The sequence below is a fragment of the Canis lupus genome, chromosome 19, assembly GCF_003254725.2.
Source record: "Canis lupus dingo isolate Sandy chromosome 19, ASM325472v2, whole genome shotgun sequence".
Classification (NCBI taxonomy): Eukaryota; Metazoa; Chordata; class Mammalia; order Carnivora; family Canidae; genus Canis; species Canis lupus.
The window spans coordinates 53,284,345-53,298,631 of NC_064261.1; positions in this window are offsets into that span (position 1 = coordinate 53,284,345).

A 14,287-nucleotide genomic window follows, 5' to 3' on the forward strand; every position below is an offset into this window, starting at 1 on the left:
ATCACAAAGATAGAGCAATTAAAACAATATGGCACTGACACAATAGTTGCTTCTTGAATCGATTTTTCTCTCCGCTCTCTTCCAATCAGATAAATGGACCAATTGCCTAAGCTCTAAAGATATCTCAATGTTCCCCAAGAAAAGCTCCAGTTCCACTTGGAAGGACACATTTCCCAGAGCATTTCTATCATCCTAAAGACAGATGGGAAGAAAGAACACTACTAACAGGGCCCAACTTCATTTGAATTCTGACCCAGAGAAATCATGGACATCATTTGGGACTGCTCACAAGAATAATTGATCTTTAAAGAAATCGCTACTGCCAAGTCTTCAAGTATTTAAAACACATAAATCTGGGTAAGATGGAAGGTGAGTACATATTAACAACAAAATGATCTTTAGCAGTCTTGCTGAATACACTGATGCAGCCATACCAGAAATTTTATCAGTTGCCAAATCAAGAAACTTTTTTAAAGAAAGAGAGAGGAGAGAGAGGAGAAAGAGAGAGAGAGAGAGGAAAAGGAAAGAAGGAGGGAAGGAAGGAAGGAAGGAAGGAAGGAAGGAAGGAAGGAAGGAAGGAGAAAGAGGAAAGAAAGAAAGAAAGAAAGAAAGAAAGAAAGAAAGAAAGAAAGAAAGAAAGAAAGGAAAGAAAGAAGAAAGAAAAGAAAGAAAGAAAGAAAGAAAGAAAGAAAGAAAGAAAGAAAGAAAGACAAGACAGACTTTTCTGGAAATAGTCTTGCTCAAAAAACCAAGATGCCCAATGTCTTTTTTTCTAAAATCAAGAAGATTCAGTGGCAGTGCCACATCGTGGACCAGCACCTGCCCCGCCCACGCTGTGGGACCAGGTATCCAAACAGCCTGAACAACTGTGGCCCGGGACACAGCAACTTCTCTGGGCAAAAGACGTGGTTTAAATCCCATTATCAACAGTTTACTAAAAAATGGATAACCGAGTATCTGAAGACTAGCCAAAAGAGCCATTAAAGGGAGCTGACAGGTATCTTTTTGGCTCCAAGAATAAAAACATAAAGTAAGCCAAAAAGAATATTTGAGACACGAGCAACTTACAGAGAGAAATGTTGCACCAGACCTAAGACAAATGTAAAAGCAAAAAACCTGAATATTCTGCTTATAATCAACACACGGAGATTTATCAGAACCAGACACTCTTTTGGCTACTGAGATTAGTTTGAACGAGTACATATCCTCTCCTCTTTGGGAGCAGAGAGCAACTCCCGTTTCACTATGGCATGAAATGTAACATAAGAAGGACTTAATTAAGAGGCGAACATCATTCCTTCCAGAGGAATCTGCATTATGGGAGCGCACAAAGGTTTTGCCACCTTATAGACTGTGGGCAAATTTCTGAAATATTAATTTGCCCTCAATCGCATGAATGAATCAGCAAGATGCAGAAATTAAATTCTACATTTCCGTGCCTGTTTGATTATAATATCTTACCAGCAGCACCTGCCGCAGCATCTGTTCTTTGACAATAAGAAAATACCCAGGTTTGTCCTTTATATCTTTCCTGTTAGTTTCAGCTGCTCCCTAAGCCATAAAACCCAAAATAAATCAGTTTAAAAGATAAGCTTAAGGTTCTGAAAAGGAAGAGAAAGAACCAAGGAGATAGTGAAGAAAAGAGATACAAAGGACAAAGCAAGCCATCAAAAGCTGAATGCGAGAGGAAACGACGGTCTGGGGAGCCTTTCATCTCTAGATAACCGACTCAATCTGTCACTGATACATCCCTGTTATGTTGTCGCTGGAAATTGCCTCCATCTGACAGATACCTGGTGGATGCTAAAATTCTGTTGTGTTGTCTACCTCTTGGGAAAATGTGAGCCATCTCACATTCCCTTCTTGCCTCTACCCCACAGTGGTCTTTTCCCAGCACCCCCTTACCAGATCTGAAATCTGGATTCAAGGAAAAACTTCTGCAGATATAATACATCACCACACTCCTCGTATAGGAAATGTGTTCTTCTCTCCAGAGAGCTATTATATTCTATTAAAATCTTCTTACTCCCCTAAGAACTATGTCAAAAATGTCTGTGTCCTTGACAAAGGCAGATCATGTGGGTTGCTTTTTTACCTCTTTTCTGACTCAAATCAATTTCTACTCCCTAAAATGAGGTACAGGTTATATGTTTCTATATTGCAGAAAATAAGACCACAGCTCAGCATCAAAACCATGACCTGGTGGATGTACTAAAGCTACCAGGCTAGATCCGGTAACACAGCGAAACTACAGGCCTTCTCCTATTACATAGTTGTGACCTATGACCCTCTTAGATAAAAAACTATGACACTCAAGCAAAGTGGCGGGGATGATTTCGTGATAATTGAGGGAAGAGAAAGTGTGTAACATTTAAGGAGAGTGTTATGGTCGACGTCAGCTCTCCTTGAAAGCATCAATACTTCTCCAATAAAAAACATCCCGGCTCTATCAGTTGTCTTCCTCTTCCTCTAATAGGTTCTATCACATGATGGCCTGGCTATTACGGAGCCATATTTCTTCATCAGCCCTCATCAGCAGACGCCAAATGCCATAAGAAATAACCACAATCGGGGATCCCTGGGGGGCTCAGCGGTTTGGTGCCTGCCTTTGGCCCAGGGCGCGATCTAGGAGTCCTGGGATGGAGTCCCGCGTCGGGCTCCCGGCATGGAGCCTGCTTCTCCCTCCTCCTGTGTCTCTGCCTCTCTCTCTATGTCTATAATAAATAAATAAATAAATAAATAAATAAATAAATAAATCTTAAAAAAAAGAAAAAAAGAGAAAAAGAAATAACCACAATCAGTGAAATACTCCAGAACCCACGGAACTGCCAGGAACTAGATTTTAACTTAAAGGGTCTCCTTAGCATCCTGTTGCACCTGCTACATTTCCAGCCCTGGAAAGTCGTCTATAGAATAAGGGACGCTTCACGACGACTCAAGACTCCCCGTCCCCCGCACCCAATGTCAGCCCACAGCCAGAAGCCAGCACTGCATCTAACAGAGAGCGTCTAGGGATGCTTCGTCTGCCCAGTGGCAGGAGCTAGGGCTCGTAGGGAGGCTCTGGTTCCAGATCTGCCTTGGCGACCTCCAGAGATACAGACCTCGCGTGTTAGGGACACGCTGACATCACAGTTTGCTCCTTGACGGAGAAGCAAGAGGCGCAGGGCTCCCTGGTTACCAGTGTGAGGTTGCAGCGGTGGAGTGCCTGGGGGCACACGGAGAGGGAGGGACGGTTGCTTTTACACGACTTAAATCACTGTCCGGGAGAAGAGCCGGGAATATGCTGCTGTTTTGCATTTTCTTTTTCAGAAGAAATGTGATTTGCTTTAGCAGGTAGAAGTCTATTGACGTCTTTTTTAAAAGTCTAGTATATAATTTAGCTCCCAACCAACACTTTCCTGACATTGTTTGCTTGTAATTATGCCACAAAGTTGAGGTGTTTTTTTTTTTTTTTAATCTTAATTCTTTCTTTCCAGAGCACTGGAATAACAATAGGTTATGACTTTAGTGGGACAGTACAATGATGGATGATTACTTTAGTGGGACACTGGACTGATGACAGAATGAGGCAATCAGCTTCCAAACTGTTAGAGTCTAGCTTCAATACCCCGGAGGACAGACGGGCACTTAGGGGACGGAGCGTAATGGGGATCAGTGATGCTGCAGAGAGTCACCCTATCTGTCCTCCTCCTTGAATTAAAAGGAAGGATATGGATAATAGCCAGGATGTCAGAGAAGCAGCAGAGTTGGCGTGGAAAGATGGGATTATCATCATTGGGGTCTTAAGTGAAGAATTGCCTATTAAACTTGCTGACCTCCGAATCATCCAGGTGCGCTTCCAGATCTCGGGAAAAGAACGAGGAACCGCAGGCTGAATTGAGAAGGTCCCTGTGAAGGCTGTGGTGCTGTCTTCACGCCTACCAACACCTAAACCAGATCTCTTTCTTTTTTTCTTTTTTTCTTTTTTTAATTTATTTATTCATGAGAAACACTGAGAGAGAGAGGCAGAGACACAGGCAGGGGGAGAAGCAGGCTCCATGCAGGGAGCCCGATGTGGGACTTGATCCGGGTCTCCAGGATCACGCCCTGGGCCAAAGGCAGACGCTCAACCGCTGAGCCACCCCGGCATCCCCAGATCTCTTTCTCTTTCATCATGATTAGAAAAAAAACTGCAGGACACTAGGAGACACGAACTGGCTAAAAACGTTTTCTTCCCTCTTCGATGCAGTGCCAAGACCCTCTGGACATTATCTTCTCTTGACTCTACTTCTCCCACCAGCTTCTTCCCTGCTTCGTTGCTCTCCTCATTTGTTCCCACAGTTTTCGACTCTTTTGTCCTCATTCTCTACTAAATCCAATCCAAACAGAATTTTGTCCACCTCCTTTGACCAAATCTGCTCTTATCACAGTCAAAAATGACCTCCAATGGCCCATGTGCAGGCACCGCTAATATTTTATAGCCCTGATTCACTACCCTCTTTGAGACTGACTTCAGTTATCTCAGGGATACCTGAGTCTCCAAGTTTCCTTCCTTCCTCACCAGACCATTCTTTTTGCATTTCCTTGGGTGGTTCCTCCTCTTCTTCCTCCCCCTCAAAATCACCCCAGGGCTTTGACTCCCTTGACTATCCCATCTAGTCTCCTGGTTTTAAATACCACGTGTATACTGGTAATAAGCAAGCTTAACAGCTCAGACCTGTCCTCTGAACTTCAGACAAAATAGTCTACTTAATATTCCTATCTGAATTCAAATCCAGCATATCGAAAACGCAACTCCTTGGTTTTGGCAGTGACAGTAGAGGACAAAAAGGTTTCCCGGGCCTTGCAGCTCAGAGTATCCCAGGCTGGAAACAACGGCAGGATGTGGGGTTGGCGGAGGGCAAAAAGACTCAGGAGAACTCCACTATGGACCACAGAGGTGTTAGTAGTGACGGCGGACAATACTTTGTACCTGTCATTTGAAGGAAGGACAGCAGCAAAATATATCGATCGGAATGGCAGTAAATGCTTTCAATGGCCTCAACTTCCCCAGTAATTACTTGCTGATTTCCACTGGTAACTGCATGTATAGCCACATAAGTCTCCCCATTTTAGGGAAACCGCCTCCCCTCTCTAGTTCTAAGATCCATCTCCTCCTCAAGAATCGGAAAAAAAAAAAAAAAAAGAAGAAGAAGAAGAAGAAGAATCATGTGCAATTCAGTCACCCGCAGAAATATATTCCCCAAAGGTCTGAGTTATTTGGTCAAATACGGTCTTTTCTGAGATATCCCCACTAGTATGTGGTGACTTATTCTAACTTAATTCATCAGATAAGTAAATATAGGGTTAACAACAAGACAACAACCCCAAAAGGTAGTCACTTATGCCAAGCCCACATCACCAAACTGAGACTTAATTACAGTTTAGGCAAAACCAGTTCATTGACTGGAATCACTTGATGAGCATTAGTTGGGTAATTTTCCTGCACACTCTTGCCGTCTCCCAAAAGAAAGTAACGTTGAGATAACCAGTCTGACTTTTTGCCTTGTGTGTTTTTAATACCTGCATAGTGACTGAGCCCATAATAACTGAATATCAATATCTGTTGACATTCACCTGTTACTACAATAAGACCAAGCGAAGCTTTGAAGTTCGGCAGAATTTTTTAATAGTTTTCTGGCCAGGGCAGAGGCCTAGATCCACTTGCCTTCTATAAAATCAATATAGAAAATCGTTTGAGAGGTTGTGATACTTCTGCAAGATGATACCTCCAGAGATTGAAAGTCAAATGCATGCGCACCTGTGCACCCGTGGGTGCGCACACACACACACACACACACAACCTCTCAACAATGATGTTGAAAACAGCGCCTTCCAATAAAAAAATAAAAAATAAAAATAAAATAAATAAATAAAAAGAAGAAAGAAAGAAAGAAAGAAAGAAAGAAAGAAAGAAAGAAAGAAAGAAAGAAAGAAAAAGAAAGAAAACAGCGCCTTCCTACCAGTGGTCACAGGAGACACTGCCACCCGGTCAAGCCAGCGGAGGTCTGCCCACGGCTGCCGAAGCGCAGAGGTGGTGATGCCATGGCTAAGGGAACCAGTAACAAGGTCAAGCGTTCCGGTGCTGTCCCCTCGTGCACTGATATTGCCGCTGACACGGTGATCTCACCTCTGTTGCCAGAGCTGCCCTAATCATCACTGCCTATCAGTGTAGTGCTCCTGGAACACCGCCAGTATGTTTTGTACTCAGTACCTGTCAGAGATGAAAGAGAAAGAGCTCATTTATTTTTTTCAGGGTCTTCTATTTGAAACCCCCTTGGAAAATTTCAGCGAATAGACACGGAATTCTCAGAAGTACATTTTTCTGTAGATTTCGTCCCACTGTCCGCAAACAAACAAACAAACCACTGTCACTCATGCAAATAGAGGCCTGCCAGACCTACCGCAGGGATCAACACATGTTCCTAGACTGCTTGACTCCTTGGAGGGGCAACTTAGGCTTATTCAATCTGGGGCCAACACTAAAATCAGTATTTTTTTTTTTAAGATTTTATTTATTTATTCATGAGAGACACAGAGAGAGGCAGGAATATAGGCAGTGAGAGAGACAGAGAGAGAGAGAAGCAGGCTCCATGCAGGGAGCCTGACACAGGACTCAACCCCAGGTCTCCAGGATCACGCCCTGGGCCGAAGGCAGGCGCCAAACCGCTGAGCCACCCAGGCTGCCCTAAAATCAGGATTTGAAAGATAAGTTAGAAAGAATTGAAGTTTAGGATTATAGACAGCCAAAGCAGCAGCCAATGCCCAGGAAGCTGAGGAAGGTGGTGGGAAATCCCAAAATGTCACCACCATATAAAGAAATTAGTAAACTAAGTGGAAGCCGGACTGGATGGCATTCATTTGTAAGAAACTTCAGAGCACATGAAGCAGTCGAGAAAGACTATCTTCTTCGTCCCTCGTATCACTCTCTGGCGTTAGGAGCCTTCTCCATATCATGCCCGAAGGCCATAATTCTTGGGAGACCTTTATTTTCAGTTTGAAGGATGCTTTGGATGTGGATTTGAAAGTTAGTTACCCAAAAAAAAACCAAGCATATGTGCAATATCACGAAGCCATAAATAGGAACAGAATATTGCTAACTCAACAACTTGGACAGATCTCAAGGATATCACGCTGAGTGAAAAAAGTATCAGGGGGTTACATATCATATGATCCCCTTTATACAGCAATCTCTAAGTGACAAAGTAGAACGCTGGAGAACAGATTAGTAGTTGTGGGAGTTAGGTTTGGAGGCGGGGGGTGACCTTTACGGGAAAGCACAGGTGTGTCTACGGTGGTAGAAGTTTCATACCCCGAATGTGGTGCCGGTTACCAGAGTCTACACATGCGGTCCACTTTACAGGACTGCACACGCACATGCACACACACACACACACACACACACACACACAGAGTCCATTTAAGGGCTAGTGAGATCTGAAAAAGCTCTGTCCTGACTTTGACAACGCACTCTCCTTATGTAAGATGTTATCACCAGAGGAAGCCGGGTGAAGGGTACCCTGGAAACTCTCTGTACTGTTTTTGCAACTGTTCATGAGTCTTAAACTGTTTCAAAATAAAAAGCTATTTTACAAAATCAGGCATATAACTTTCACAAGAAAACAGAGATGGAAATAACAGGCTGTCCAGAATCATCCAATTCACTAGGTATACATGAAAAAAATGCAGACTTGCTGGGAACTACAATTACGAATAAAATGGTCACAATAGCATTAATATTTCCTAAGGCTTCCTACCATGATCTTCTAATCTGCAAGTCTAAAACCTTATTAAAAAGTCAGTTTTTCACTGAAAAGCAAAAAATAAAAAAGTAATAATAAAAATAAATGTTTAACAAGTGCACAGAACCAAGGTTTACTTGGCCGTGGGTTTCCATCCTCGAGATGCCTACCAGCCTAGACAAACGGTAAACAGATCAGTCAGTAAGGGGTACGTCCGCATCTGAAACACAGCGCCTGTAGTATCTGTTGATAGAGAAACACCTAAAACAGTCATTTGACCTGTAACAACACACGGACCATCTCCATTTCTGAGACGCAACAGTCATATGAAGCGTTAAGTGGACGTTAGTTATTTTTACGGCTCATTCTATTCAATAAGTACTTATGAGGTGTCTACTTTACATCAGGTACCATGTGTGACACCGGGAATACAGAAAAAGTAAACCTGATTTGTGACTTCAGAGCACTCACGACAGGCCTTGAGAGTAAAAACGCACACAGAGATACACACATCTACCGATCTCACCCACCTCGGCTCATCTTACAAATAACTTTTTTTTCCAATGCTCTGGATGCAGACCAACGAGTTTGCCGAAGTTGCGCCGCACCAGGAATTAAGACTTGTCATCAAGCAGCTTCTTCCTGACCACAGCTAGGTAATAGGAGTTAATAGTTGCCAAAGTGGAGTGGAAGCAAAAGCAAGATAAGAGGTGACTGATTATGGTAATAAAATAATTAAGTTCCATTAAGATCAATTACCAACATAGAGATTTTAGCAATTTTCTTTTTAGTCATTCACAGCGGTCCTTTCCCTCTCTTACTGCCTGATGCCGCAGTATTTATTATCCAGAAAGAAAATTAACCCAATCAGCTCTTCTTTCTCGTTTTGATACATATTCTCATGCTCATATTCTCAAAAGAACGAATCCTGCATTCATTCCATTGTTTGCGTTATATTCACATTTCTTTGCCTTTGACTAGCCCCCGCACAACACGATTTCTGGTTGTGAAAGCCACTTACCACAAAGCTCGCGTTTCTGGAAGCCAGCACTGGTATCTGCTTTATTCCTAATCTACTCTTATCGAACTTTCTTGTTTTTAAAAATCAGATGCTCAACACCCTTGAGTGTACTGCGAGCTTTAGCTTGGAAAAAGCTGTCTGTATAATGTTTGCTTATTACTGATAGGTATACTCTTCTTAAAGACTTAATTATTTTTTCATGAGAGACACAGAGAGAGAGGCAGAGACATAGGCCGAGGGAGAAGCGAAGCGGGCTCTTTTCGGGGAGCCTGATGCAGGACTCGATCCCGGGACCCCGGGGTCACAACTCGAGCCAAAGGCAGATGCTCCACCGCTGAGCGCCCAGGTGCCCCTGATAGGTATACTTTCAGATTTACTCGTTAGCTTTGAGGGGCAAACTTTGTCTACTCACCAAATGGTAGTTATAATTCTGAATGCAGAGTGTGAGCCACTAAACCAGATCAACGTGAAGTAGGTCCAAGTCTAGAGTCCTCCGGTTGCCTATTAGTAAAATAAACTCTGGGTATTCTCTGTCCTTCAGTCGCTTTACCTGAGTCGCTCCTGATCAGTATCAGCGTTTGGGTTAAAGAGTAAGTTCGAAAATTATTTTCTTTTGTATTTGGCATGAAATTTACAATAAAATAGACACTACTCTTCACAAATAACCCCGCTTTTTGTAGCAAAAAAGAAGAAATTCGTAGGTAGTGTATAACCCTTATAATATTCACTTAGTCAACGAATATGTGCCGAGCACTCACTATGTGCTAGGCACCGGGCCAGAGATTGAACAGATCAGTCAAAACCACAAGCACTCGTGCCTTCATAAAGCTGACATTCTAACAGGGGAGACATAATCCACGGACAGGAGAACCAATACGGGGCCATGACACATAAATTGCCCGTTTGCACAAGAATGTAGGGGCTAATGGTTTTCTGGGGCATGGCCAAAGTTATGTGACGTGAGGAATAAGTTTTCTTCGTGTGTGATTAGAAAACATAATTCTCTGCCTGGTCTAGTATCGTGTGCTTGCTTCTTACAGCAACAAGGAAGACACCGGCCATAAGTCCCACTACAGGGCACCCACATGCAACCTCAGCCACAGTGTCTGAGCCCAGCTCTGACTGACGAGCAGAGGAGAGCCTCTACCAGTCCCCAGACAAACACGAGGCCTGAGAGTCCGTAAGACCCCAGGGAGGATCAAGGGTTCGTGTGGAAGGGGCTCTCTCTTCATCTTGTGAGGAGACTGATGTTCCCCAAAGGACACCTGAGGGCACTCGTCTAAGGGACATGAGTGGGTGCTTTGAAGCTGAAGAATTAAAAGGAAAGAGAAGGAGAGGGGTCAGGAGAGAGAATGTGCATGTGAACACCCTCACCTTGAAGCACCAAATCCACAGGCCCTTCCCTTGGGTCCTCTAAGAGAAAAACGAAGTCACAACTTTGATAGTCCTATGATATCTTCATTATAACCAGGCGTGTGTTTGATCTGGGAAAAACTAAGCATACAGGAGAGTCTCAGGAAAAGGGAGGCAAATGCCTCCAAAACCGACTACTGGGCATTGCAGGGGAGACGGCATACGCACACAGACTGGTAAGCGGAGTTCCTACAGGTTCTCAGCAATAACACAATGATCCCCTGATAAAAGGCAAGAACAAAACAATCCAACCAAAAACCAAAAACCCCTTCCCTATGGGTGATTGGGTGATCGTGAGCCTGAATTCCAGATTACGCCCGACACACACACACACACACACACACACACACAAGCAAGAGGTGCTCTTGAGGACAGGGGGACGTTGTCTTACCAGCCTCAGTACGTACAAAGAGTCAATAATATCACATACGACGCATGAAATTTCTTTTGGGGAAAGGTGCTCTAGCTTTCCAGAGAATAATCATGCAAGGGAAGTTGCCAGCAGCTTCTACGTGGTTCCACACCAATAATTAGGTCAAAACAGAGTCTAAGCCCTATGTGACCAATTAACTCTACGAAAATACACAGTAAACCTTAGTACAAATTTGAGCCACATAATCAAATGATATAAAAATCTGTATTCATGTTCTGCCTACTAATAGTTTACATATGGATTTTCCGTATGAAATATATCGTATTACTGAAAACGGCTCAGATACACAGCACACTTTTGATTAATATTTCTGGGGACCCATGGACTAGGGGAGAGCCCACAGGAAAAAAAGTATCAGCCGTTACAGGACTGACTTTCGGGGTAGTTTAGTGTGTCTTTTCTTTCCTTTACTTGGAACTTGAGCCATGCGTACAACATAACCCACGAAGATTTTATTTATTAAATTCTAACCTTATAAAGGTAAAAATACAGACAAGTCATTAAGTCATTTCTAAAAGCAATTTATCAATGTTTTCATGTTTGAGTAATCAACCAGTTTAGTTAATGTGGTGAATGTTTATATTTTGTTCATGTCCATTTACTGAGCACATTATAATTAATCGCAGAGCTATCAAAGCACTTGCATGATTTAAAAAAACAGTGGTGCAAAATATGTTTCACTCCGAAGTACCAGTTGGCCCTATTAAGTTATTTTAACCACAGCTAAACCGAACACATTCTAAAAGTGGGGCGATTTAAGTACGGAGCTGGTGATATTTCAGTTATCAATGCAAATCCTCCTAGGTCACCTGTTGGGAAATACGCTCTCAAAGAGCCTTTGAACAGTAAATAAAACATTGGATTTGATACCACCTTCAGCCTAGACATCTTGAGGATCCTAACTTCTTTGGAGTGCAAATAGCTCGGCTTCAAAGAGGACGAGAAAAGTGAACGCACGCGCCAGGGCCCCAGGTATTGGCAGGGCCCACGGCCAACAGGGGACGTGCTGGGCCAGCGGCCTCCCCCCCTCCCGGCTGCTACGGCTCCCAAAGAAAAGGAGACACGTTTGTCTGCTAGACACAGACTACAGAACAAATCACTCTCCAAAACACGCGGGGAGGAGATGCTCCGTCCCGTGGACCGAGACCTGTGGCAGCGACGGCAGAGAGCAGGCGTTCCCAGGAGCAGGCCTGCTGGAGAGGACCCCGCGGCGGGCTCCTCGGACCCACGGCAGCGCCTTCCCCCAAGGTTTACAGAAAATCAGAAAACTAACCCCTCTGTGCTCCCAGGAGCCCATGTACTTCCAAAGTGATCCTGAAGGTAGTTCCTAGTAAACCTAACAAATCTCTGCATCCAGATGAAATGGCAAAGGGAACCTGAATCTTGCTTTTCTATAAAATAAGAAGTCTATCATAAACATCACTGGATTTGGATGCAATACACGTGTGCCAAAATGAAATGACACCCGTGGTCTTCGTATATCTGGTCTATCACACACATTGCAGAGGACATAATCCTAGATGAATGGGGATCTGGATTGCCAAATAAAATTAAGATTTTTCCGACTCTAAATATGCAAGTGTTATGCCACAGTGTGGACCAGTTACCTAGGCGACTTATTTCTTGTTTTCATTTTCCTTGCATGATATACGCACGGGGTCCACCTTTAGCTTGTTTAGATCTCAAAGTCACTCCTCAAGAGGTTGAATCTGACCATCCTATCTAAAGCAGCATCACCATGCTGTATTGTTTTACCCTGCTTTATTTTTATGACACGTACATCATACTGACATTATAATATGCATTTATCAGATTATCACCATATTCTCCAGCAGAATGCAAGGCTCTTCAAAAAGAAGGGTTTTCTTTACTAAATTCAACTGTCATATCACCATTTATTGGAGGAATGGATAAAGAAAATGTGAAACAATCAGATATAAAATTATATAACTACTATATATATATATATATATATATATATATATATATATAATTCAGCCATAAAAAAGAAAGAAATCCTGCCATGTATGACAACATGGGTAAACTCCGAGAGCATTGTGCTATGTGAAATAAGTGAGACAGAGAAAGGCAGAGTGTGCTCTCACTTGTGTGTGGAATCTAAAAAATTGAACTCACAGAATTAGAGAGTAGATGGGTAGTCACCAGCAGTGTGTAAGGGGCTATGGAAGGGGGGGTGGGGAGGAGTAATAGGTGAAGGTGGTTCAAGGGTACAGAATTCCAGTTGTTAGATGAATTTAAGTTCTGAGGATGTATAGCATGGTAACTACTGTTAACAATATTGTGTTGTATGTTTGAACATTGCTAAGAGAGTAAATCCTAAAAGTCCTCACCACAAAACACAATAGGGGCGCCTGGGTGGCTCAGTGTTTGAGCATCTGCCTTTGGCTCAGGGGGTGATCCCAGGGTCCTGGGATCGAGTCCCGCATTGGGCTCCCCACAGGGAGCCTGCTTCTCCCTCTGCCTGTGTCTCTGCCCCTCTCTCCCTTTCCGTGTCTCTCATGCATAAATAAATAAAATCTTTAAAAAAAAAAAGATTTCCCTGTAGTGACCCTTGAAGCCCCAAAAATCAGGGGCAGTCGTGTCAGCTACTCTGCAGAAATGACAACAGCCACCCTAGGCATCGCTACCCGACCAAAAGAGAAGTCATGTGTGAGGACAAAATAAAATCATGATCTACGTGTCAGTTCCTAAAATCTTTACTCCCCCTGCCCCCTTTTTGATCAACTACTAAAGAATGTTCTAAACCAGATTATGGGAGAAAACCAAGAAAGACACAGGATCCAGGAAATAAAGGCTCGGTTATGGAAGCGAAGCAAAGAGCAGCTTTCCAAGGGTGGCGAAGGGGAGGCGCGGGGTCCAGCTCAGCGCTGAGCCTCGTGAGCAACCAGTCCAGACCCTACAGAAGAGAGGCCCCCACAGGGACGTGCTTCCAGCTCCGTCCCTCCCCAAACAAAGGGACCCGGACTGATTTCCTAATAGTTTCATAGAGGCGGGTTGTATCGCAGAGGAGATGTACCCTGCTGGCACACAGCTGAGAATGAGTCACTGATCGTTTTCACTTGAGGACAGAAAGGCACAGGGAAGATAAAAGGAGGAAAGGAGGGAAACCGAGAAAGCCAACTATTAACTCTGAGGAACCCTAACCTTGTAAAAGATAGGAAACGTAACGATACCTCGGCATACGTCACATCCGCGAGTAATATTCACGACGTTACACCAATTTCACCAATAGTGTGATGGGCGAAGACTGGTGCAATCAAAAATGATGAAGCGACAGTAAGAGAAGAGGAAGAGGGGGCGTGTGTCCCGGGACGGCAGGACCTGGTTCCTCATGAAGAGCACTAAGTTTTTACCTGCCGTAGTAAGAAATCAGTGAAGCTGATTTCTTAAAGCTGAAGAAAAAAAATCAAGAAATGATCTTGCAAGCAAGTCATCAGAAATACGGCAATAAATAGCAGAAAGAGCTTCGGGCTGAAAGAGGTTGCCTCCGGAGACTAAGAATCAAAGAGGAAAGGAGTGCAGCTAGAGATTGCGGTTTTTCATTATGAGCTTTGTAAAAGATTTGACTTTTTCAACAATGTACATGTAGAACTTTGATAAAAATGACATTAAATTTTTAAAAGAGGGAAGGTGACGTAG